Source organism: Pezoporus wallicus, unplaced genomic scaffold, assembly GCF_028554395.1.
Source record: "Pezoporus wallicus isolate ANWC-B61680 ecotype Strahan unplaced genomic scaffold, APGP_CSIRO_Pwel_v1 scaffold_2584, whole genome shotgun sequence".
NCBI lineage: Eukaryota > Metazoa > Chordata > Aves > Psittaciformes > Psittacidae > Pezoporus > Pezoporus wallicus.
The window spans coordinates 11,758,781-11,781,837 of NW_026642851.1; the positions used below are offsets into that span (position 1 = coordinate 11,758,781).

General features: G+C 42.1%; 1 protein-coding gene and 1 long non-coding RNA gene across 22 annotated transcripts in view; one reads left to right on the top strand and one right to left on the bottom strand.

Moving 5' to 3' along the window:
• SVIL (supervillin) overlaps positions 1 to 23,057 on the top strand; it is a 114,818-nt gene that overhangs the window by 13,314 nt on the left and 78,447 nt on the right. The window lies entirely within an intron of this gene.
• LOC130611760 (uncharacterized) lies at positions 14,005 to 18,415 on the bottom strand. The gene is made up of 3 exons (XR_008975307.1): positions 18,291 to 18,415; positions 17,733 to 17,896; positions 14,005 to 14,282 (listed from the first exon to the last, which is right to left on the bottom strand). It is a non-coding gene; the product is annotated as an uncharacterized LOC130611760 (long non-coding RNA).

A 23,057-nucleotide genomic window follows, 5' to 3' on the forward strand; every position in this document is an offset into this window, starting at 1 on the left:
CTGCTCAACTTCAGAGTTTAACAAATGGTCTGAGTTGAAATGAACTCTGAATTGATTAACACTTCCGAATTGCTTCTCTCCTGTGACATGTGACAATTAGTTGAATCACCAAGCAGTTTTCTGATGTCTCCATTGCTTACATGAATCTGGATTTTTGTGTTGAACACTATTTCCCTGATAGCAGGGGAGCAAAATTTAAGCATGGCCCTTGCCATATCCTGAGACTGGTGGGCTGTGAAACCTAACCATGAAAGCCGATGGAGCTGAGATGTGCCCTTCTGACTGCAATGGGATGCTTTATTGCAGCTCCTGCTGGGCAGATGTGTGGCTCTTCCTGACACAGAGGAGTAATTTTGTCAGTTCACAGTGAGTTAAGTGTGTTCAGTAGAGTACAGTAAAAACCAATGTAGTTGGTACTGTTCCCATGGCCATCAAGCTGTCCTCCCTGTGGATGGTGTTATTGAGGCAGACAAGCTCTAAAGGTTTGGAAATATTTACACGGTTCAGGACCCTGACTCTGGCCAACATGGCTGTATATCCTATGAGAGTATCCGATGCAAAAAAAAAAAAAAAAAAAATTGAACATTCAAGTTTACCCAGCCTATCATGTTTTTCCTTAACGCTAAAAGCCCTTCCTACAACCACCTGCCAAGTGTTGTATATGTTTAGCTTTAAGGGCTGACAGGTAACCAAACCTGTTGTGGTTGCAGGCTGGAGACTTAGCTTGCAAGTCTCTTAAAAAAAAAAATGAAGTGAATGTGGTGTAGGGGGATGTGTGTTTAGAGTTTTGCAGGGCAGAGTTGGTTTTGGCCTTTTTCTCCTCCTTTTGGAGCTCTTAGCAAAGCAAAATATCAAACTTAGCTCAGGGCTTCTTGACGCAAATTATTGCAACCTTCTGTTGTTTTTCAATATAACAACAACAAAACCTCCATTCTGCTTCTAAAGGAGATCCCTCCCTCCTGCACCACAAAGGATCTATCCCTGTTAGGGCAAACAGGCAGCTTGTGACTTTGACAATAGGTCTTTGTGTTCTGAAGACATAGCATAAATTATTCCCTCCCCAAAGAAGGCTGTGAAAGAAAAAAACAAGGCTAAATAACCTGGCTCCTCTACAGAAGCCAACCAGAAACATTGTAATTCAACCACAGTGATGCTGTGCTTGCCGTACCCTGATCAGTGTTCAGGACTGCCTGGAGTGCAAAGCTTTTCGTCAGGTTTTGGTAAGAATTTACAATTCTATTCCCAAGTGCCAGTCTCTTGTCAAAGCTGTGGGCTGGGACTTAGAGGAAGCATCACATGAAAAATTGCAGGTGATGATGTTCTGTAAAGACATTTTATTTATGGTACTTCAAACTTTCTGGACTGGCCAATAAGCCATTGTATCAGTCACAATTTTAGCCTTTCCCTTTTTAAAACAGGATCATGATTACATCCTTCAGGACTTCTGACCTTTCTTCATTACTGAAGTTGCTGGTCTCTAATTTCCCCTCCCTTTCCCTTCAGGGATGATAATCTTTATTACCTAAGTTATTCTTTATCTGCGTTTGTCTTCCCCTTTTCTCCTGCTAACTTTGAGTAGTCTACAGGTTTCATTTGGAGACACCTTTAAATATTGTGTTTGCCAAATGGTACTGTTGAAAATGACTCTTCCAAATTGAGAGCTTTCTATTGCTTTGTAAATATTTGGAGCAGTCTTTCTGTCTTGAATGCTCATTTATGACAGCTCAAACCTCTTACCATGTTTGTTCTAAAGTGGTGGTAGTGAGGGGAAAATCACATAATTGAATCAGTTATTCTAAGGTAAGGTTTTACGATGCCTTCAGAAAGATCTATTTGAATTCATTTTGTTAGGAAGTGACAGAAGTAGTTCTGAGCTTTCTTGAGCTGCCTTTCTGCTGACAAAGTAGAAGCAGAGCCAAGGTACAGATAAGAGAAATGACAAATACTATTTGGCTTTCCAGTTTGTGTGAATATCGGGAGGAAGCTTCTAAATAATTAAAAATCCATCTAATGTAGCCTTAAATTTCACATCTTACAAATTGTGCTCTAAACTTTCATTGCCTGATTCACGTTCGTAAGAGTTTTCAATCTACTTCCACTATGAACTTTTCTTAAGCTCTCCTTTCAGAACTGGGGATACTTTACATCTGGGCATGGTTGGGTCTGTGAAATACAGTAATGTCCAACCAGTGGTTTAAAACTGCAGCAGTGTCAGAGTCTGAAAAAAAATGAACAACTGTCAAACAAATTATACTTTGTGGTACAGAAGAACTGTTTATGCCTCTTGGTAATGGAATAATGTGTCACAAACTTTATTTAGCTTTTGCAGTGTGCCAGTTTCATCTGGCTCATAGCACTTGCTGAAGCAAGCTGACTGCGTGAAATAATTGTCTGTACACATCTCATAAACCCCTCCTGGTCTGGGTGACTATTCTCTCACACAGAAGCAGGCTCTGAAGGGCTGGTTGTCGCGTGCTACGCTTGTAACTGCGGTGACGTGTAGGAGGAGCGAAACAAGAGGAGATAAGGGAGAAACAGGTTTTATAGCCTAGAACTGATGAGGCCTGTGAAGAAGCATCATGTCCAGTGGAGGAATTAATAGGCGTCCTTAGCAGTAGCACTCACATGTCTGCTGTGTCTATTAATCTCTATGAAATGACGTAGATGGTTGGACCAATTGCAGGCTCGATGTGCCTTCTGACAGCATAAAATTGGCTTGTAATAAATATGCTAAAGAAGCAACAGGAATAATGAAACCTATTTAGGAACTGACATGCCACTGGGTTTTCATAAATCCCTGGAAGTGTAATGCTGGCAAATGAATATTCATAAACCAGGCTATTAAAATTTTAAGAGAACCTGGAAGGGATGATGATGTCAGACACCACAGTTAATTACAGAGAAGGTTAAATTCTTGGCTAACTAGGCTGAACATGCTCTCGCACTAGTTTTTACATAACACAAGAAGGGAAGGAGCCACAATATTGGATGTAGGTTCTCAGTCTCTTACATATTCTCTGAACTGAAAGTCTAACCAGTGTAGAGAACAGGAAGTATTTACATCCAGCTACTGTGGAAATGAATCAACTTCAAGTAGTTGAGCTGCCGATCATTTCTTTTGTGCTTATTTTTTGTTACTGAACTGGTCCCAGTTTCTGGCTTGCTTGCTTGCCATGAAGTGCCCTGCTGGACTGGGAAGCACGTGGTGGCTCTCTTGAAAGCTGCCAGTTGTTAAATGCAATCTGTAATGTTCCCTAGACTTATTACTGGGAATACTAATACTATAGTAACTCTACTTACTCAAGGTAGCAACCAGTTTTAAGGATTTTTGCTTTGTTTTAAGATATACACTGTTACTCTCAAAAGAGTTATGAAAAGGATATGGTTTCTATTTTGTAGGATAGCAGTATTTTATAATGCTCTCAGAATTGCTGAGGGGTTGGAGCGAGATACAGAGGTCACAGTTCTAGTCCCACTTGGCAGAAATAAATTGAAAAATCTCTAACTTTAGGTGGTGGTCAGTGTACTCTTTATTTTCTTTATTGCATTTCTTTCCACAGCATCGATTGAAACTGTAGAAGCCATGCTAAAACAAATCCCACATACGTGTCCTTGTGGTATGATGGGCGGAAATACTGAACAGGATTCTAGCTTCCCTGGAATCAGGGTAAAGTCTTAGATGTTAGGACCTTACTGAAATTAATGTTACTGTTCCAATTCAAATTATACATACTTCCTTTCTTAACTAGAAAGGATGAAAAGGAAGAACATGTTACTATGTATCTTGAATCAAGATCTGTAACACAGGACCCTTTGAACAGGAGAGCCCTTCCACAGATGAAGATGAACAAAATAATACTTGGAACTTTTTTATTTTTTTTTTTTAAATGTAGTGTAAAGTTAAAATCTAAACCAAACTAGTAACTTGTTTTGGTCAAGGAAGTAGAGCAGCTGATCACCCCCTTTATTTTGCCAGAGCAAGGAACAGTAAACACTATAAACACAGATGAAGTGGTTCTTAAATTCCAGCAAAAAGCCTGAAAACAACTGAAAATATCAAAACATGCTAAATAGGATTCTGAGGGTCTGTGAGATTTTAAGAAAATCTTTCCAACTTGTTTTGAAACTGAAATCTTAAGCTTTCAATTTCAATATTTTTTTTTAAGAGGCAACTCCTCAGCAATCTAATAGAGATGCTACATGGCCATAAAAATGCAGAAATCTTAAATTTCAGAATATTAGAAATCATGCTCCCAAGAGTTCTCACCAGCTGGGGGAGTGCAACAAGAAATTGCTAATGTCTACTGAGACATACTGCAATTTTGGGAGAAGGAAAATAACTTACTAACCTCGGCTTTCAGCAGCCCTTGTTGTAGGGTGACTAAAGAGGCAGTGTCTGGCTTGGGTGTAAAACACAAGCTTCCTTTTTGACAGAGGTCTTTGGAATCCTCTGAGAAGACAGCAGATTTATCACTTACCTAATCTTGTGGGTTTTGCAATTAAGTAAGCATGAATTCTTCCACACTTACTGCCCCGTCTTGAGTTCTTTTATTACAAAGGAACTTGTGCCACAGAAACTCTCTCCCCCAACCACCTCTTCCTGCTTTAAGCTTGCCTCTTTAATTGTGTGGCTTCTCTAAATGAGCTCAGGCAGGAAAAATAAAAATATACATTTGCAAGATGTGCTTCATGATGGAAAACAAAGTTCAAGACTGTTCTGGATGACAGCCTTTCAAATGTAGCTTCCAGGCAGCCAAAGCTGTGTTGATAGCATCAATGCAGGAGGCAGCAAGGCCATTTGCCATGGAGGAGGAACTGAACAGATGCCAAACCTTGATCACAAGTCTGTCCCTCTGGGAGTAAAAGCTTGCTTGTTTGAAGTCCAGGCTTTTCCTTAGCAAATTAAGGTTTTTTTAGTATGCATTTCCCCTCCTTTCTCCCATAGTTGCCTCATTCTTATGTTGCTGTTGTACTTGGTTTTCATGTTTAAATTGTTCACTTTCTAGATGGGGAATCTCTGTTTTCATGCAGATGCAGACCACATGTGATTCAAGAGATTCTTTGGGATTCTAATCTTCCAAGATGAGCAGTATGCACAGGCCTAAGGACTGATATAATCAAATCAACCATCCATCAGAAGATGGATGTGAATGGTTTCTGTCATTAAAGTCAGGTGTTTCCATGGACCCTGTGGTCTAGAAAGGTTGGAAGTGGGAGACTGCTGTGGTGGTGATTGTCCACACAGAACCAGTGTTAGGCATCTGCAATAAAGTGGAAATTTTCACCTCAACTCAGCAGCACTAAGCCAGTGCTTCAAACATAGGCGATAATCCAAGCTAAAAATTGTGCAGACTGTAAACTTTAACTTCTGGAACAACAGTTCATTTTCTGAAGAAAATGAAAGTACCTTTAAATAGATAACCTCCTCTCGCTGTTCTGCTTTGATACCTTTTTGTATGGTTCTTGTGTCTGACCTTGGCAGTATCTGACAGGAAGAAGATGGGGATGAAAACCTGAATGGAACTTGCTTGAGTCCTTTTTTTCTTTTTTTCTTTTTCCAAAAGAAAATCTGATGAAGGTATTGTAACTTTTCTAGCTGGGAGCATTTCTTGGTGTGAGAGAAAGCACTGTGGAGAAAGGAAATGCAAAGAGATCCTGGTGTTGCACTTCATGTCAGGTTCTAACTTCAAATTCTTGGGGTCACCTCTTCTCACCTGGTCTCCTCTGCTGCTACGTTCCTGAGCCTCCTGGAAGTCAGGAGTATCAGGAAGATGGCTGGCTTCAAGTTTTAGTTCCGGTTATTTTTGTCAAAGTGAGCTGGTCAATGGCTGTGTAAAAATAGTCTGTCTGCGGGAAGAAGGGGGATGTGATCTCAAGGAGCCATCTTGCAGGTATTGCAATGAATAGACAAGCACTAACACCAATCAGTGCGCAAGATGCGGCTCATTCCTGCTTTTTGGTACACTGATGGTGCCTGATTTGAAGTTTCATGTCCAGCCATTTACCAGCACTTCAGTTAGCTCCCTGTCCCCCTTGCATTCATAACCAGTGCTGCCTGTGCATTTCATAGGACTGTGCCCTCTTATCTGAAGCCAGTACTTGCTCTCAAGAGCAAACACGCTGCAGTCCTGAAGATAGCACTGTGGTACAGGCAATTAGTGTCCTAAGGAGTATAACCGTATGAGCTTCAAGCTTTGCAGGATTTATATAGAGCTCTGGTCCCTTTCTAAAAGCAGAGACCAGAATTCCCCTCTTTCCTTTAATGATTAATAAGCAATTACAAAGGGGTGGGTTTTGTTTGTTTTTTCAAACTGTAAACTCTTGTTTTTTCTGTCCAGTGACAGTTAGAGGAGCATATGGCTGTATTGGTTGTGCAGAGCTGCCACTCATTTTACCAAGTTGCTGTTTGCATGTGGCCAGGCAGTATTTATGAAAAAGCCCTGCCTGCTCCTGCACTGTTTCCAAATAAAGGCATGTCTGAAAGGGGAGTTAAGCCTCCAACTGCCAGACCTTAAAAAAAAAAGACCTTATACCCATGGACTGAAAAGAGGTGATTTATCTGCAGCAAACTGTTCCTCACACTCCCCACCTCACTTCCCTTTCTCAAGTTAAGGGGAAAAGTTGCTTTGAAATTTAAATCATGGAAACTGGTTGTTTTGAACTCATGCTGTATAGCAGACAGTTTAGGAACCTAAGCATCAGCCCTGGAGTCACCTCAAACTTGCTAAAATGTCCAGTCAATGTATTTCTTTTTTTTTTCACATTGAGAGCAGTTTAAACAGAAAATGCTTGTGTTGCTGGAAGGTACTTTAGTAAGTGAATCTTTCCTTGCATATAAACTATCTTGCATGTGATGAGTGGAGAAGTTGAACAACTACCTTTACAATGCAAGGCAGTAGTTCGGGTGACTTTGGTTTTTATTATTTCTTAAACCAGAAGTACTCTTTGTCAGGGTTTAATACAAGTTTGAAGTAACATAATGGTGTTTTGCTGTGTTTGATCTAAGGACATGGCTAACATGAGGTTGTTAGGAAGAGGTAATTTATTAGACCAGCTGGTATGGGGGGAAAAAATGAGACAAGCTTGCAGGCACACCAGCACTTCATCAGGCCTGAAATAGAAGCAGCAGATTTCAAGGTTAAACAGAAGTTATGAAAAACTACTCATTTTAATCAGCCCTGCATTGAACTGTCAAAGAAGAGCTTGCTGGTATGGTATTCCTTCAGTGGAGAGGGGAGGGTGAGAAAGTAACTGTTTTACAGGAGAAAGAAATAAGGAGTTTACAGCCTGTTAAACAGGGGGAGGCTATAAGACCAGTACCTGAGGAGTCCATGGCTGTTTGTTGTATCTGGGGGAACTAGGAAATTTTAGTTATTTGTCTTCTCTTTGGAAGGTTTTATTTCTGTAGGCTTTTATTTGAGAATCAAGACTGCAAGATCAGTCATTTCTAGACAAATAGAGTTGGGTTTATCTAAAAGAACTTTATTGGGCAAATCTAGTTTCAGACATTCTTTGTCATCTGGCTTCCTTCCTTTGCCTATATTGCTAACTTAAGAAGTTACCTAGTCAGTTCACGGTTGTAAAGGTAATAGCAGAAAGGAAAAAAAAAAAAAAGGAAAAAAAAATCTCTATTGTTTGTACAAAGTATTTACTTCTTAAATCAGATCAAATCTATTCTAACAAGAAGCCCTGAATGCTAGTAGAATTTTTAGTTATTATTTTCCTCAAGCAGGAACCAAATTTAGAACTGAAATATTAAACACAATTTCAAGGCTTTACGGAATGATAGATGTTTTACTTGTGCTGTTAATAGAGCTGTCAATGTGCTGGTTTTAAGCTTTGAATTAGGATGTTTTATCAGCATGGTTTCAATACATATCTGATGTATTGTATACTGTTGATGTATACCGGACTGTGGAGAGCAGGAGGAAAACTATTCTGCGCTCTTTTTCTAAAGCTGTTCAATGTTTTTCTTTAGTGCTGTATCATAAAGTGATTAGTATTATCGTTTAAGCAATGTCAGATTAATCTTGTTAAAGTAGAAGTCATTATCTTCTAACTTGCTCATTTCTAACTTGTTCATCTGACTTCTTAGTTCTTTTTAATGGGCTGTACAAACATCCTGTAAATTAACCTCTGTATATATTAACAGTTGCTTTTAAAGATATGGTATCTGGCTTTCTCATGCAAAACTGACTTCCGTTATCAATGATAATGCTCAAAACAACTGATGTTGTTTGAGTGGTGTCAGGAGTCTGCCTGTTTTGTTTTGTTTTTTTTTTTCTGAGTTCCACTGCTGTGCATTAAGAGGGCAGGGCTGTTTACTCTGCTATGTCCTGTTAGTATCAGAGGGGCTGGATAGGTAACCCTTTCATTTAACCCAAGCTTTGGGTAGGTAGAGGTCAGAAAAGCTTAATCTTATTTAGATAAACTACTTGCCAGGAAAGGGGTGTACCTGTACTGGCATTTGTCTTTCTCTGCCAGAAGACAGCTTCCTCCAACCTGCTGAACCAACAGTTTGAAAAAAGTTGTCATGTACTGGAGCCATTTAACAGCAAGTAGGATACATTGAGGGAGAGATCACAGCATCTTCTATGATCCTTGATGTTGTAGGATATGGCATATCTGTGTCTTGGTATCCTTGAAGGCAGTTGTACAAAAACTGTCAAAAGATTAAGGTATGTTAAAACATCCGTTTCACGTGGTGCTTCAGTCACATAAGTCTTTGGTCAGTTGTCAAGCGTGGGAGCCAATGCTTTTGTGTTCTGCTTTCAAATTTTTCAAGAAATTGCCTGGAATTAGTTGTGAATGTCCTTCACCACCACCACTTTAGGAGCAGTACCACTGCTTTGTAAACCTGTAATGGGTCTCAAGAGATTTCCTAAAAACCTAAGCTGGACACCAAATCAACCTAAGACTGGTCTTGAGAAGTTGGATGGCTTGAGTATTGCTTCTGTATAGCAAATTCACAAGGAAACTAATATTAGAAGCTAAAACTAATATAGTGTTTTAATATTTGACCAAAAAGGAGTAGCAGCAGTAGTCATTCAAATAATTTTTGATACAGAATCATAGAACAGTTATGGTTGAAAGGGACCTTAAGATCACCTAGCTCCAACCCCCCTGCCATGGAGGGGGGTTGTACCACCTCACACTAAAAACTGTAATCTAACTGGAGCTTAATGGAGTATGGTGGCTCAGTTCTAACAGATAAAGGGCTGTGTTTGGATATTGGCTGCACATTGTGTAAGTAGCTTTTATCTATGGCAGAGGTAATCAGCATGCTCTGTAGTTAGAGCAAAGGTAAAGTTGGAATAAGAGTATTTATAGGATTCCATCCTGATAAATTAATACTGCCAGTGCTTGAAAGGCAGAGAATAAATTGGCATGACACTCGATGGTATTAAAAATTGTGGGGGAGGAGGGAAAGAGTATTTGTAGCAGTTCCAGAAGGTGGAGATGGGTATAGCTATATATTATTGCGACACAAGGGGACGTAAAATCTGTTCAGGGTTCTTCTTACCATATTGTTTTCCAAACCCGATCCCTTAGTAAGGGTAACTGAAAGGAAGTCCAAGTCCTGTTCTAGTCTCTAAATACTTGAAAATTGAAGTATCCTGTATGGACCCCACACTTACTTATTTTCTTCACAATCTAAAATATTAAGGGGGAAAAATGTCTATGAACAGGAGCTGTTAAGCCTTTACATAGGGAAACAGAAATAAAATGTAAGTTTTATTTTTCTGGGGAAGGGATAATTTTGTTACAGTATTCAACAGTGTGTTGCTGGATGTTACTGCTATTTGCCACAAAGTATTGAATGTGGAACACCCTCAGTGGCATGCTTCACCCATAGAAAGAAAGCACCACAACTAATAGTTTATCACTAACACAGAGAAATAACTGCTTATGTTAAATAATGACTTTTTAAATAAAACAAGGCAGTGGTCTACACGGACGTAGATTTCTGTCATTCCTGGTGCTGATTCACCTTGGCATCCCCTAGTCTCCTTCCTTCTCTTCCCTGCCTTTCTATGTTTGGAAGTAATTTTTTAAGGTTACCTACCAGGCTGCCTGTCTTCTGCTTTTCTTTGCTTCCCAAATTACAGGACAGAAAGATAGGATAGGTGAATAAGACTCTTTCAGAGAGATGTGAGCTCAATTTCAACAGAAAATTTTCTTACAGTCAATAGATGAAAAAAAAATTTTCAAAAAGTCTCCCAACCTAGCAAATTTTTTTTCCTGTGAACATTTTGTGAAATCTAGTTTCTATTTAGATGGCTTTTACACACCCTCAGACCCTTCAGATATCAGAAGCTGGATGCTCTCACACCATTTCTCATAATGAATTGCAAGAAATACAGATAATTCTTGGCAAACAGAAAGCTCTCAGAAAAGGAACTAGCTAAGAACTTACATATGCCAAACTGTTTAATAGAATAGTTTCACACACACGTATATCCTTGAGGGAAGAAAGTGAGAATTTGACTATAAAAATGAAGTTATGATTTCCAAGTGAAATCCCTATGTATTATCCTCTCTAGAAGCAATCCTCTAGTTTTGTTCAGCCTTCATTAAATATCATTCTAGTGTTCTGGATCTCCTTGGATAGGATTTTGTTATCTTACTACATATTGTGAGCTAATGCAACTCCTGGACTCCAGTTTGTGCTGTCTTGACATCCAGACTTTTGGGTATAAGCGGCTGATTACAGTTTCAAACTGCCCAGGAAACAAAAATAAAGAACTGAAGAAAACACTGCAGCTTTTCACAGTGATCTCATGCATGGCCACATGCTGTCAAGATGTTTAAGTTTCTTGTAGTGAGCTTTAATGCAGGCATACTTTCCATGGGAGTTTAAAACACTGCTGTAGTTTGACTTAAGGCCATTGGCAAACAATACGCTTACAAGATAGTCTAAATGTCTTTAATTGTAGCATTGACTGAGCTTTTTTTCTGTTTACTATTTAAGAATTTTTTTTAAGTCAGAGCAAGATGTGTGTATGCTGAAGTGCAATGTAAATTGCTAAATAATTTATTTAGATAAACTGCTGGATTACCTAGCTCTTATACTGCTTAATTTTATTCAGTTCTTCCACTAGCACTATACTAGACCAGGTATAGAAAGGCAGTGAGGAAAACAAGCATCTTGCTTGGACTTCAAAATCCTTTGTGCGAGACATTGATACAGAACTCAGCAGTAAATGTGCCAGTAGTGATGGTGTGCCAAAAAAAGCTCCCAAATGGCTCATGGAGGCTTCTTGTTGTAGGAAGAACAACTATTTTCATGCTATGAGGATACCTTTCTGCACACTGTGAGTAGGACACTGTGCTGACAATAAAGTAGGTGCATTTCAGTTAATTTCTTGTGTATGTCTCCCATATGTGTTTTCTTAAGGTGCTGAAGCTCACACACAATTGCTCTTTATTGCTTGGATTGCAAACTGTAGGAGCAGCCTTAGCTGTGACTGTGGAGACTGGGAGGATGGTGGAGTACTTTAACAATGAAGCTTCTCAGGGTCCATGCACCCCAAAATTTCCCAAGGCTTGTAACATCTCAATTGTTGGAAGAACTATACAGCAGCTTAAATGTCATCCATCAAGTTCCTGGAATGCCTAGAGGACTGCTTCCACAAACAAATGTTAGATGTGCCAACCAGGAATGAGGCACTGCTGGAGTTGCTGCTCTCAAACCAAGAAAACCTGCTTTGTAGTATCTTGGCTAGTGCCAGTGTTAGCTGTGGTGATCACAGTAGTTTGGGATCTGGCTGACTCTGCTGAAGGTTAGTACTAAGACCAGAGTTTTAGATTTTAAAAGAGCAAGCTTGAGCTCATTCAGAGCTGAGTTGGGAGGGATTCCATGGGAAGCTTCCCTGGAGGATAAAGGAGCTAAAGTGCTGGGAGATGTTCAAGAATGCTCTATTGGAAGCACAAAACCAGTTTGTTCCCTTTAAAGATAAGGGAAATAGGTGGGGCAAGAGACCCTCTTGCCTAAACTGCAAGCTTCTGAGTCTGCTCAAAACCAAAAGAGAAGTGTGCCAAATATGGAAAAATGAATACCTGTTGAGAAGTACAAGGGCATTGCCAGGGTGTGCAGAGATGCACTTAGGAAAGCAAAACCTCAAGTTGAACTGAAATTGACAAGAGATATTAAAAACTACAAGAAAGGGTTCTTCAGGTACATAAACAACAAGCAGGAACAGTAGGAAAATATTGGCCCACTGTTAATCAGGAGAGCTGAATTAAGTCATCAACAACACTAAAAAAGCAGAAATTCTCAGCACTTTCTTCACCTCTGTCTTTACCAGCACATTTGGCCTTGGGAACAAAAATCCAGGTTTATACAAACACAGATCCAGCATCAGTGAAGGAAGAGTTTGTACTGGAACTATTAGAGGAGCTTGACCCCTACAAATCGACGGGCCCTGGCAATATCCACCTGAGGCTGTTAAATGAGCTGGTTGATGTCACTGGGAGGCTGCTCTTCATAATCTTTGGGAAGTTGTGGAGATCGAGGGACATTCCAGAAGGCTGGGAGAAGGCTAAGATAAGGTTTCTCACAGCCTTCTTCTAGGGAAACTGATGTGTTATAATCTAGACAAGTGGTCTGTGTGGTGGGTGGGGAACTGACCGGCTGTCCACAACCAGAGGGTGTGATAAATAGCTCTTTTTCAAACTGGCAGCCTGTCACTAGTGGGGTCCTTCAGGGATCAGTGTTGGGCCCAATGCTGTTTAATATTTTCGTAAGTAATGCAGAAGACAGCATCAAGTGTGTCTTGATGAGTTTGCCGATACCAAACTGAGTAGAGAAGTGGACACTTTAAAAGGGAGACCCACTCTGTAGAATAAGCTTATCTAGCTTATTCTATCTTATTATTATAGGCTTGGAAGAGTGAGCGAACAAGAACCTTATGAAGTTCAACAGGAACAAGTGTAAGGTTTTGCACCTGGGTAAGCACAATCCAAGAGTGCAGCACAGGATGGGGCCTACCTAGCTAGGGAGCAGCTCTCTGGAAAGGTCCTGGTGGACAAGAAGCTCAATATGAGTGGATAGTGTGCAGCTGCAGCAAAGAAAGCTAACAGGATGCTGGCTTGCATCAACAAGGGCATCACCAGCAGAGATAAGATGTCATTATCCCACTCAGTGCTTGTCAGGCCACATCTGGGATACTGTGTCCAGTTTTGATTCCTCCTGTGCAAAAAGAGACGTGGACAGGCTGGAGAGGGTCCAGAGAAGGGCCACAAAAATGCTCAAAGGACTGGGAAGTCTGTCATATGAGGAAAGGCTGAGAGAGCTGGGTTTGTTCAGCCTTAAGAAAGCTCAAGGAAGACCTTACCACCATATTCCAGTATTTAAAGGTTGGATACAAAGACGATGGAAATTACCTTTTTACAAGGAGTCACATGGAAAAGAGGAGGTAATGGGCACAAGCTACTCCTGGGGAGATTCTGATCAGATATGAGAAAATATATTCACACTCAGAACAATCAGCCACTGGAAAAATATCCCCAGGGAAGTGACAGATTCCCAGATGTTGGACACTTCCAAGATTCAGCTGGGCAGGAAAGACTAAGATAGATTGGACCATATGGTCCTTGAGGTTCCTTCCAGTCTGGTATTCCATGATTCTGTGATCCTATTGCCCCTGAGAACTGCAAGGTCCTTGAGTGTGATGTGGGTGGTAAAGAGAAGTCTTGCTGCAGAACCTGCTGCATTTCGCTGCTGGCTTTTTCAGCCCTCCTGAGTGTTGTCTTCCTGTAGCAGCTAAACATATTGCTGCCTCATCTGTGCTAGCAGAACACTTGGCTCAGCGCTAGACTGTGCTCACACATGACAGGCCCCTAGTGACTGATGATTTTGTAGCATCACCTGGCACAGGGCTGTGCCCCACTGTGTCCTGATGGCTAAGAAGCATTGTGCTGTGCACATCTCTGATTTTAATACAGGATTCCTCAGCAGTGGTTTTGCTTCACTTTTAGACAAATGCTACTGTAGGCGTATTTTCAAAACCCGAGTTGTAAGGCCTGCCTTGCAAGGACCTAGTCTAGCACCTTTATGTAGCTGGTTGTTAGTATATTACTTTAATAGCCAGTGACCATCAAGACATCTAGGGAGACCTTCATTTTTTCCAACTCTGATTTGCTCACACTGCCTGGCCTTTCTTTAAGTGATGTCTGTTTTCTTTTTCCATTACATATGCTCAGTGGCTCTCTTCAAACAGCACAGCGTTCCTTTGATGCTATTCATGGGACAGACAAGTTTACTGGTGAAGGAAATTTACCTGCAAAAGAAAAATGTCCAAGACTATCAGTATCCTTACACTATTGCGCTTCAGTTGTTGGCCTGCTCCATAGTGTGCTCTGTGTGCCCCAGGTTGGTTCAGGTCTCATGAATGCAGGTTTAGTTTCTATTGTCCAGATCTTGCGTTATAGAGGGGAGAGTAAATATCAAGTACATAAGAAGGACATGGACCTGTTGGAGCGAGTCCAGAGGAGGGCCATAAGAATGATTAGAGGGCTGGAGTACCTCTCCTGTGAAGACTGGTTGAGAGAGCTGGGCTTTTTCAGCCTGGAGAAGAGAAGGCTCTAGGGAGACCTTACAGCAGCCTTCCAGTACATAAAGGGGGCCTACAAAATGGTGGAGAGGGATTATTTACAGGGCGTGTAGTGATAGGACAAGGGGGAATGGCTTTAAACTGAAAGAGGGTAGATTTAGACTAGATAGAAGTTCTTCACTGTGAGGTTGGTGAGGCATTGGCACAGGTCACCCAGAGAAGCTGTGGATGCTCCATCCCTGGCAGCTTTCAAGGCCAGGCTGGACAGGGCTTTGAACCTGGTCTAGTGGAAAGTGTCCCTGCCTGTGGCAGGGGGTTGGAACTAGATGATCTTGAGGGTCCTTTCCAACCCAAACCAGTTGATATAATGTGATAAAATCATATGATTTTATGATTCTAACTGTGCTAAATTAGGCAGCCCTTTACTGAAGCCTCCTGGAGAAGGAAACCAAAACTCTGCTCAGTTAGGTGGCCTGGTTTGGGGAGGGGTAGAGTGGGCAAAGAGAGCCAGTGGGGTGGGACTGGGTCTCTGATGGGAGAGTCTGAAGTAAGAGCAGGAGAAGAGCTGGGGGTAGAAGTGTAGAGATACTGTAGAGATTTGTAGAAGGAGAGGCAGATTTGGAGATACTGACAAGTGCAGTCTGATTACCCTTAGTATGGGGTGCAGGAGGAAGGTGAAGTACGCAGAGGTCAGCAGAAATAAAATCAGGAGAGGGGGATTAGCAGTGATGATATCTAGGAGACTAAAAGGAGTAGAGCTGGGAATGGCAGTCCAGTCTCAGGGAGTGACATTTGGGGTAAGTAGAGCTGAGCTCCTTCCCTGTGACAGTAAAAGGTGTGGTGTGCCTGAGCATTCCCTTACAGCCATCACACAGGCATCAAGGTTGCACCAGCCTCAGCAGCTGTCCTCTATACTTTCCCAAGGTGGTTCCAGGAAGCTGGACTGTAACAGACCTCCTGGCTCCCCAAGCAGTTGCCCTTGTTCTTTCATTTGTAAGCTGTTTCTTTGCTCACCACATTTCATTTAAACAAAGTCATGATGGTTTTGCTTTTGAGCTTGAACTGACCATCTGTACACCAGGGAAAGAACACCTCTTCGTTACCTCACCGAAACCCCACCTGTTTTCTCAGTGAATGTGTGCCTGCAGCACGTAATTGTTGATTATGTGGTAGATGTATTTCCTCTCGTGTGAGTGAGAGAGGAGTGTATGAGGAAAAAAAATCTTCAACTTTGATTTAAAGGTTAAGTAGTTACATGAGCCATTACTCTGTTCTTTCAGCATCACCTTTGATATGCATAGATTTTGCCAAAATTACATTTCTGCCCTGTTCCTGGAGAAAGAACTTTACTTGCTAGCTTTGCACCAGACAGGTATAACTGAGTATAAACCCGTGCATTGTACTGAGAAATGAAAAAGCCATTCTGCTTTGTGAGGGTAACTTCCCTATTGCTTAGATGTCATTTTGCATATAGGGTATTCAGAATATGGATTAAAAAATGCTAACTTTTTTTTATTGTTTTCCATCTTTAGTACAGTGGAGGAGACACTGCTGTATTTCTAAACTGTCCCAGAAGTTCCTTCCTCAATCCTGTCCTTTGGAATTTTTAATGTCTGTGAGCAAAGATGTAAAATGGGAGTGTTAAAATGGAGAAAAGTCAGCTGTTACTTTATCTCCTATTTAAGATTAAAACTGCGAAAGCATAAAAGCATTTGAAAGCAACTGTTAGTGTGCAGTTACACAAATGGTCCTAAATTAACTTGTGTCACCCATAAGAGTGTCAGTTTTTGTTTTTTTTCCTGGGTGTGCCCAAGTTTATTGACATTCTCCTTTTTAACAAAGAGGAGAGACAATGCTCCCCCTGGCACCTAGACACCTGTCAATGTCTCTCACTCTGAGAGACTAGAAACAAATGGGTGAACCTTTTTCCTCTAGCAGGTAGTGCAAGCCCAATAGGTTTTCTCTCATCCCAGCCTGTATGTCTGTGAAGGGTTGACTGACTTCCATAGTTCAGGGTTACCCTGACTTCTTCCTTAAAACTCTGTTAACGGGTCTAATGCAGATAGAATTATACACTAGTTTGGGTTGGAAGGGACCTTCAAGCTCTACTGTCAACCCTCTGCCACAGGCAGGGACACCTCCCTCTAGACCAGGTTGCTCCTCGTCCAACCTGGCCTTGACCACTGCTAGGGATGGGGCAGCCACAGCTTCTCTGGGCAACCTGTTCTACTGCCTTGCCACCCATGACAGAGTTTATCTCATTCCTAATGTGTTGTTTAGTTTCCTGCAGCATTCATTATTGATTATAGTCATAAGAGCATACTGTGCTGCTGATCTAAGCAAACTGGACACAAAGTGAGTTAGCTTATTTTAGGACCACTTGTGTATAGTTGTGTCTGACTGGCCCTTTTCTGAATGCCTTCTTTGTATTCCTGAAGCATATATTGGGTGAGAATAGACTTTGAGCAGAAAATCAGCAGTTCTGAGCCAAGATCTGTATGTGCATCTAGGCAAAGCTTCATCCTGAAATAATAAGCCTACAAACTGTCAGCATGATTCCCAGCTGCATTTTTAAACATGCACTATTTAAAGAGTGAGTTGGCCATAGATGTTAATGCTTTTAATTATAATCATGTGAACCCCAGGTTCATTGCAGAAACAGGACATAACTGTGGTAATTTGATTTCTTTCAGTGGGGTGATAATCACAGTTTAGTTTTACTCCCTGTGTGTTAAGGGATTTTTCTGGCTGTGAGAAATACTAGGTAGATGTATTGTTATATCTCATAGTGTTAGGTAGGTATTTAAGCCTTACAGGGTTTAAATACCCAGCAGGGTGGTATTGTTTTGCTAGTACTGAGAAGCTAAGATATGGAGTTTACAAAATACAAGAACTACAAAGTCTCCAGGACTATGGGCAGGATGCTCAGTTTGGTGCCCAGCACCCTCCCATAGACCTGCACTCTCTGTGCCTGTCCCTGCTGCCTGGGGACTTGCGAGCTCTCCAGCAGTGCCCTCACTGGGGATGCTTCATTCAAGACAGCAAAGTGCTTAGGAAATTGAATGCCAATTTTAGAAGTATCAGGGTACAAATAATATCTGAACTGTCCTGGTATTTTACAGCTCAGTGCCAGTCACCGGAGGGAATGAAGGACAGAAATGCACTGCCTGTACTGACCTGTAGGGAAAAGGCCATTCTGAGCAGCCCCTTGGAGAGGGTGATCTGTACGACTCTCCTCTGTCTGCCGGCTCTAACCAGGGTGCGGTCTCCTGGCTTTCCTTGCAGACTCTGTGCTGGGAAGAAGAATAGGATGCGGTCCAAATCGAGCATCTTGAAACTACCTTAAGGTATAAAGGAAAAACTAGTCTGAATCACAGGAGAGACAGTGAGCAGCAGAAGCAAGGGTTGGGGTTTATTTTTGCTAAATACAGCTATTTTGGGGACAGTAAGTCATTACTTTTGAAGCCACCTGTCTGAATTGCAGTGAATCTCACTGTAACTGATAAAAAGCATTAAATAATTAAGTAGTAGTGTTCAGATGAGTATCTGCACCTTCCTTTCATCTAGTTCCCTTGGTTCTGATGTTTGACAAGTACCTGTCAGCCACCTCGGCACTGTGAAGGTGGCTGTTTATCCCCGCGCTGCTGCCCTACTTTCAAGCAACTCACGCAGCGAGAAACCTGATTATTTTTTCCAGCCTACTGGACCTAAAATGTACTGCGGCGAAAACTGTACCTGAACTCTCTGCACTTTCGCTCTGCCTCTGGTAAAGCCGAAGTACGTCTCCCTCGGCAGCGGGGTGCCGGCTGAGCTTACCCTCCCGCGTGGGAGCAGCCAGAGCTCCGGGGCTGTTGGTGCTGAGGGGCAGGCCGCGCTGGCGGTGCCCAGCGGCTGAGGGGGGCCAGCGGGGCCTGTCGGGGCTGGTGGGTAGGTGGGCAGGCAGGCTCCGGCTGCCGCCGCGCAAGGTAAACACTGGGTGACCTCCCCGCCAGCCAGTCAACTCGCGTGTGGCCTTATTAGGCAAGCTGCGGCTGCCGCTGCCGGGACGGAGCGTGCTGGATGGCGGCGGGAGGAGTCCGCGGCCCAGAACGGATCCAGCCCAGACCCCCGGAGGGACGACTCAGTCCCGTGGCGCTGCCGGCGTGCTGCCAGCCAGCGGCTGCTGCCGGAACCCAGCTGTCAGCGCCCGCATCGGGGGTTCTGCGAGACGTGGCTTTAAAAACTGAAACCCTGTTGCGCAGACGTTAGTGACAGGCGCTCTCTCTCTTTATGTGCCTTTCGTGCGCTTGGTTATAACCTTAGGGCACCAGTTCACGCGGTCATCCTGCATACTGGAATGGTTTGTGGTGGCCTTTGCTAAGTGTATTTTTGTTCCTTGGGCTGCCTGCTTCTAGAGGCACACCTGAACTAAGGAATTATTTTGTTGTGTTGTATATGACTTCAGGACTTGTTTCTTCTCTCGCACAGTTTCGTGCCCTTTATTGGAAGACTGACTGTTACTGGCTAAAGCAATGATCCTGCTCCCAGGAGAAGAATATTGGCACCCACTGCCTTTGTGCAGACCAGGGTTTGACTAGATTGCTTCATGCCCATCTCATAAAAGCTGACTCTCACATGGAAGAACGCTTTAAAAAAACTCAACAAAAAAAAAACAACCCTGTGTGTTTTTCCTATAGTAAAATCCCCACAGACTTAGTACTGTATAGTACAAGCAGATGCGTGCAAGCTTTCCTGGGCAGCCCTGGGAAAACTCTTCAGATGTGATTTGTGATAAACTTACTATTAGCGATGTGTACCCTTCTGAGCCCTGGGCATGTCTGTGATTTTTGCAGAGGCCTTAGGAGTGTATGAGGCCAATAACAAGAAAAGGCTGTGGCTGCTATGCGTTTGAGCCTGCTCTCTAGAGAACAGGCTCCAGAAGTACAGCATCACTGTGCTAACCAGATTTTCTTTCCTCATGAATTTTTTGCTGAGCCATGTTGGATGCAAATTGAGCCTGGTGTATGTGCTTTTTCATAGCGACGTTATTTTCAGTGGCAGTACTTGTAGTTGAGCTGTCCTACCTTGACCATCAGCTCTTGAATAAAGTACCTGCTTTTTCTTCATTTATTTTACTAAATATTTCATTTTCTGAGAAAGCATTGCAACATGCTATAAACAGGATGGAAGCTGGGGTCATGGATTTGTTGTCTGCAAGGCTGCTGTCTGCCTGAGGCTTGAAAATGACAGTTATATTTCAAGGTAAGTATGCAAGGGATATGATGTGGCCTGTGAAATGTCACATCACAGTGGTAAACAAAATTGATGTTTCCCTTAGATGACTATCATGAAGACCCAGAGAACTCTGTTGTAAATTCTTCCTTGTGGTACGTGTGTCTCACTCTGCTTCCTTATTGGGCTCTTACATGTGTGCAGTGATAGCAGTGCAGAGGTGTTCAAGAGCAGCCTGGAGAAAACTCAGTAGCATGGCTGGGGTTTCTGCATGGCTTAGCTCCATAGGGCCACTTACTGCTCCAGGCAAGGAGACCTGTTTGTGCTGGTTGTATGCAATCTGACAGGAAGTTCTCTGCAGACTGAAGAGACTAAAAGTGTCAGGAGATGGGGATACCTGTCCTGGAAACACTGGCCGCTTGTTTGGAGGACAGTTTGCAGACAGTCTCTCACAAATGCGGTTTAAACCCTTAGTCATTGCAGCAGCAAAGCTCTTATTCACTGCAGGAGTAAAGAAGCTGCTGCTTGTGTCATGACTTCAGTGAAGGATGTCCGCAGAGCTGTGGCCAACACAGCTGCACAGTCTGAGCTGCAGCTGCCTTCTGGTGAGCCATGATGTGAAATACTCTTAGATACTGTTTTGCTAGGTGAAAACCCATGTCTCCTCAAAGTCCCTGGGCTGTTTAATCATTTAAAGTGTACGTACTCTGGGGGATGAGTTTCTGCCTTATCCTCATTTCCAGCCATTTGCTCAGTCTGTGCCCAACTCTGCTCTGTACTTGACATCTTCTGTTACTGTTTCAGGCCCACAGACAAATAGGTCTGACTCAATTCGGATAATGTGCCTTGCTGGTATATGTGATTACCATGAGAGTCGTTTGTGTGTGGCCTTTGAACTTCCTTTAAGGAGCTAGTTTAGACTGATCCTACTCCTAAAGAGGAAAACCTTAAAGATCTTTTAATTATGCTACAGTTTTTCCATACAGTTTTGTGAACAATGATACAAGATGTGGGAATGTCAGGGGACATTACCTTCTTGTTCTCTAGTTTTAAAAGGTGTTGCAAGATTGAAACATACCAAAATCTCCTTTTAGGAGCAATTCATTGCTAAAATTAATGACTTGAGTAAGATTTCAAATCTGAAATAGTAATCTGGAGGCTAGAAGGCAGTGGTGTTTAGTGTGTGGTGTTCTCCCTTTTTCAAGAGCACATGAGGAAATACCCAGTACAAAAGACCATCCATATTATTTTTAACACATCTGTCATGTTGTACTAAAATACTTTAGTCCCCTTTATAACACTTATTACTCCACTTTTTTGATCTTTTTGCATATGACCTGTTTTAAAGTATACCACACAGGCAACACAGTGCTGAAGTTTATCTGAAGACTTGTCCAAAACAGAATCACTACCTGAACAGAAATCTTCTTGCCAGGACTACTGTTCAAGAGTGGTTGCATGGAGTGAGTTGGGGAAAACAACAAAGTGAAAAGGATGATATTTGCTTTCCACTGGAGGGATGATACCATGTCAGGAAACTTTATCTTGGTTTAAAAGTCTGTACGAATGGCCTCCATTTAGGAAATGAGAGTATCACTTGGCCAGGTACATGGGATTTGGATGGAGAAGACAAAATGGATTGGCATTGTCAATCTAGAATGATACTGTGTTTGCAAGCTGCGATGCTTGAACATGGCTTGAGATGTTAATTGTCTGTTAAGTAATTATACTACTGTATTAATTTTCTGTTAGATTATTTTCTCTGTCCTTTAGGTAAATTATTTCTTGAACACGTTGGCAGACATTGCTGGAGAGTGGGAAGAAAGAGAAATATGAGAAGGGAGGTTCTTCCAACGCCCTGCCACTTACTTTTGGAAACACATTCCTACATGCCAAAAACTGTCAGTGTGGCTTGGAGTGGATGAGTAGCCTGGGAGGGAAGGTCAGGTGGAGTGATGGAAAAGTTTGGTCTGGTTTAGTCCTCTTTCCTGACCTTCATTCCTGTGATCATCCACAGCATCTCAGGTCTGTGTACAGCTCACTTTTTATTCCAAGAGTGCTCTCATTGTCCAGAAGAGCAGCAGTGGAATAAAATTCATGAGCTTCTTTAGATCTCTACCCGTGAGATGTGGATGAAAATATGTTTTGATTATCTTATTTATGCAGATCATTTCCATTTTCTGTGCTGCTTGGACTCCTGTTTACCTAACTAGCATATTTGCTGAAAGTGTCTTTGCAGTCACTGGGGGTTTTCTTTCCTCTGCATTCTTGATTTTATTTGTTTTCAGGCTTTCTTCAAACAGCTGTCATGGGTTGCTTTGATTTTTATATTTATGATAACTACAAGTCACAGCAAAGTATCGAGTTCTCCTTATCACAGAGGAACACTTCTAAATATAAATTCGTAAGTGATCAGAACTCAGCAAGAAAAAAGACTTGATCTTGGTGGGACCTGATTCATGACTCTTCAGTGCTTTGGGGCTGGCAGCCCTGGAAGTTGGGAACAGTTTTGCAAGCCATTTAAACCCCAGCTTTGATTACAGTGATTAGTTTTGCCAGACCAAAGGAAGATATTTTCCTTCTCTTCCTGTGGGAAGCTTCAGAAAAACATTTAGCTGCCAGCTGGTCTTTCATGAGCAGTCTCAGTTGTGAAATGTATGCATGCTTAACCTCTAGCTCTTTGCCCAGATGACTGTAAACTTAACTTCCAGCTGGACTGCCCCCCTTTCTAAGGACTGAACTGTTGTTCTCTCTTTGTTTGCTTATGCTGAAGGCTGCTAATGCTCAAGAATTACTTATGGCAGAGGAGGACAAGAACATTACTACTGATTTGTAACACAGCCTTGATAACATAGTTTCACTGAGCGTATTTCTAGGTTCTGGAGACTAGATCCCTTAAGAGGACAAAATACTTTTCCTTCTTGTCTCATCAAGCATTTGGAGGTGGATCTCTTTTCTTCTGGATAGACTTGTTCTTAAACCTGCTGTTTCCAACAAGCAGCAAAACGATAAACCTAAGAATTCTTTTTCTTTGTACCGTTGCTTGACCCTGCTGACTTACTGTTTTTACCAAGGTGTCTTCTCCATAGCCAAAGCTGGTGAAGGGACAGAACAGAGACCTGTCTTGCAGTCTTTTGATGGAAAGGAGGGAGAGAAGTCATCAGTTACCTACAGTTATATCTTCCCAACGATCTGTGTGAAGCACATAGCATTGGTGTAATACCCATCTCATAGTTTGAAGAGTTTTAATATTGGAGGCAGTGTTGACACATACCTCTCATCTTGAAGTGA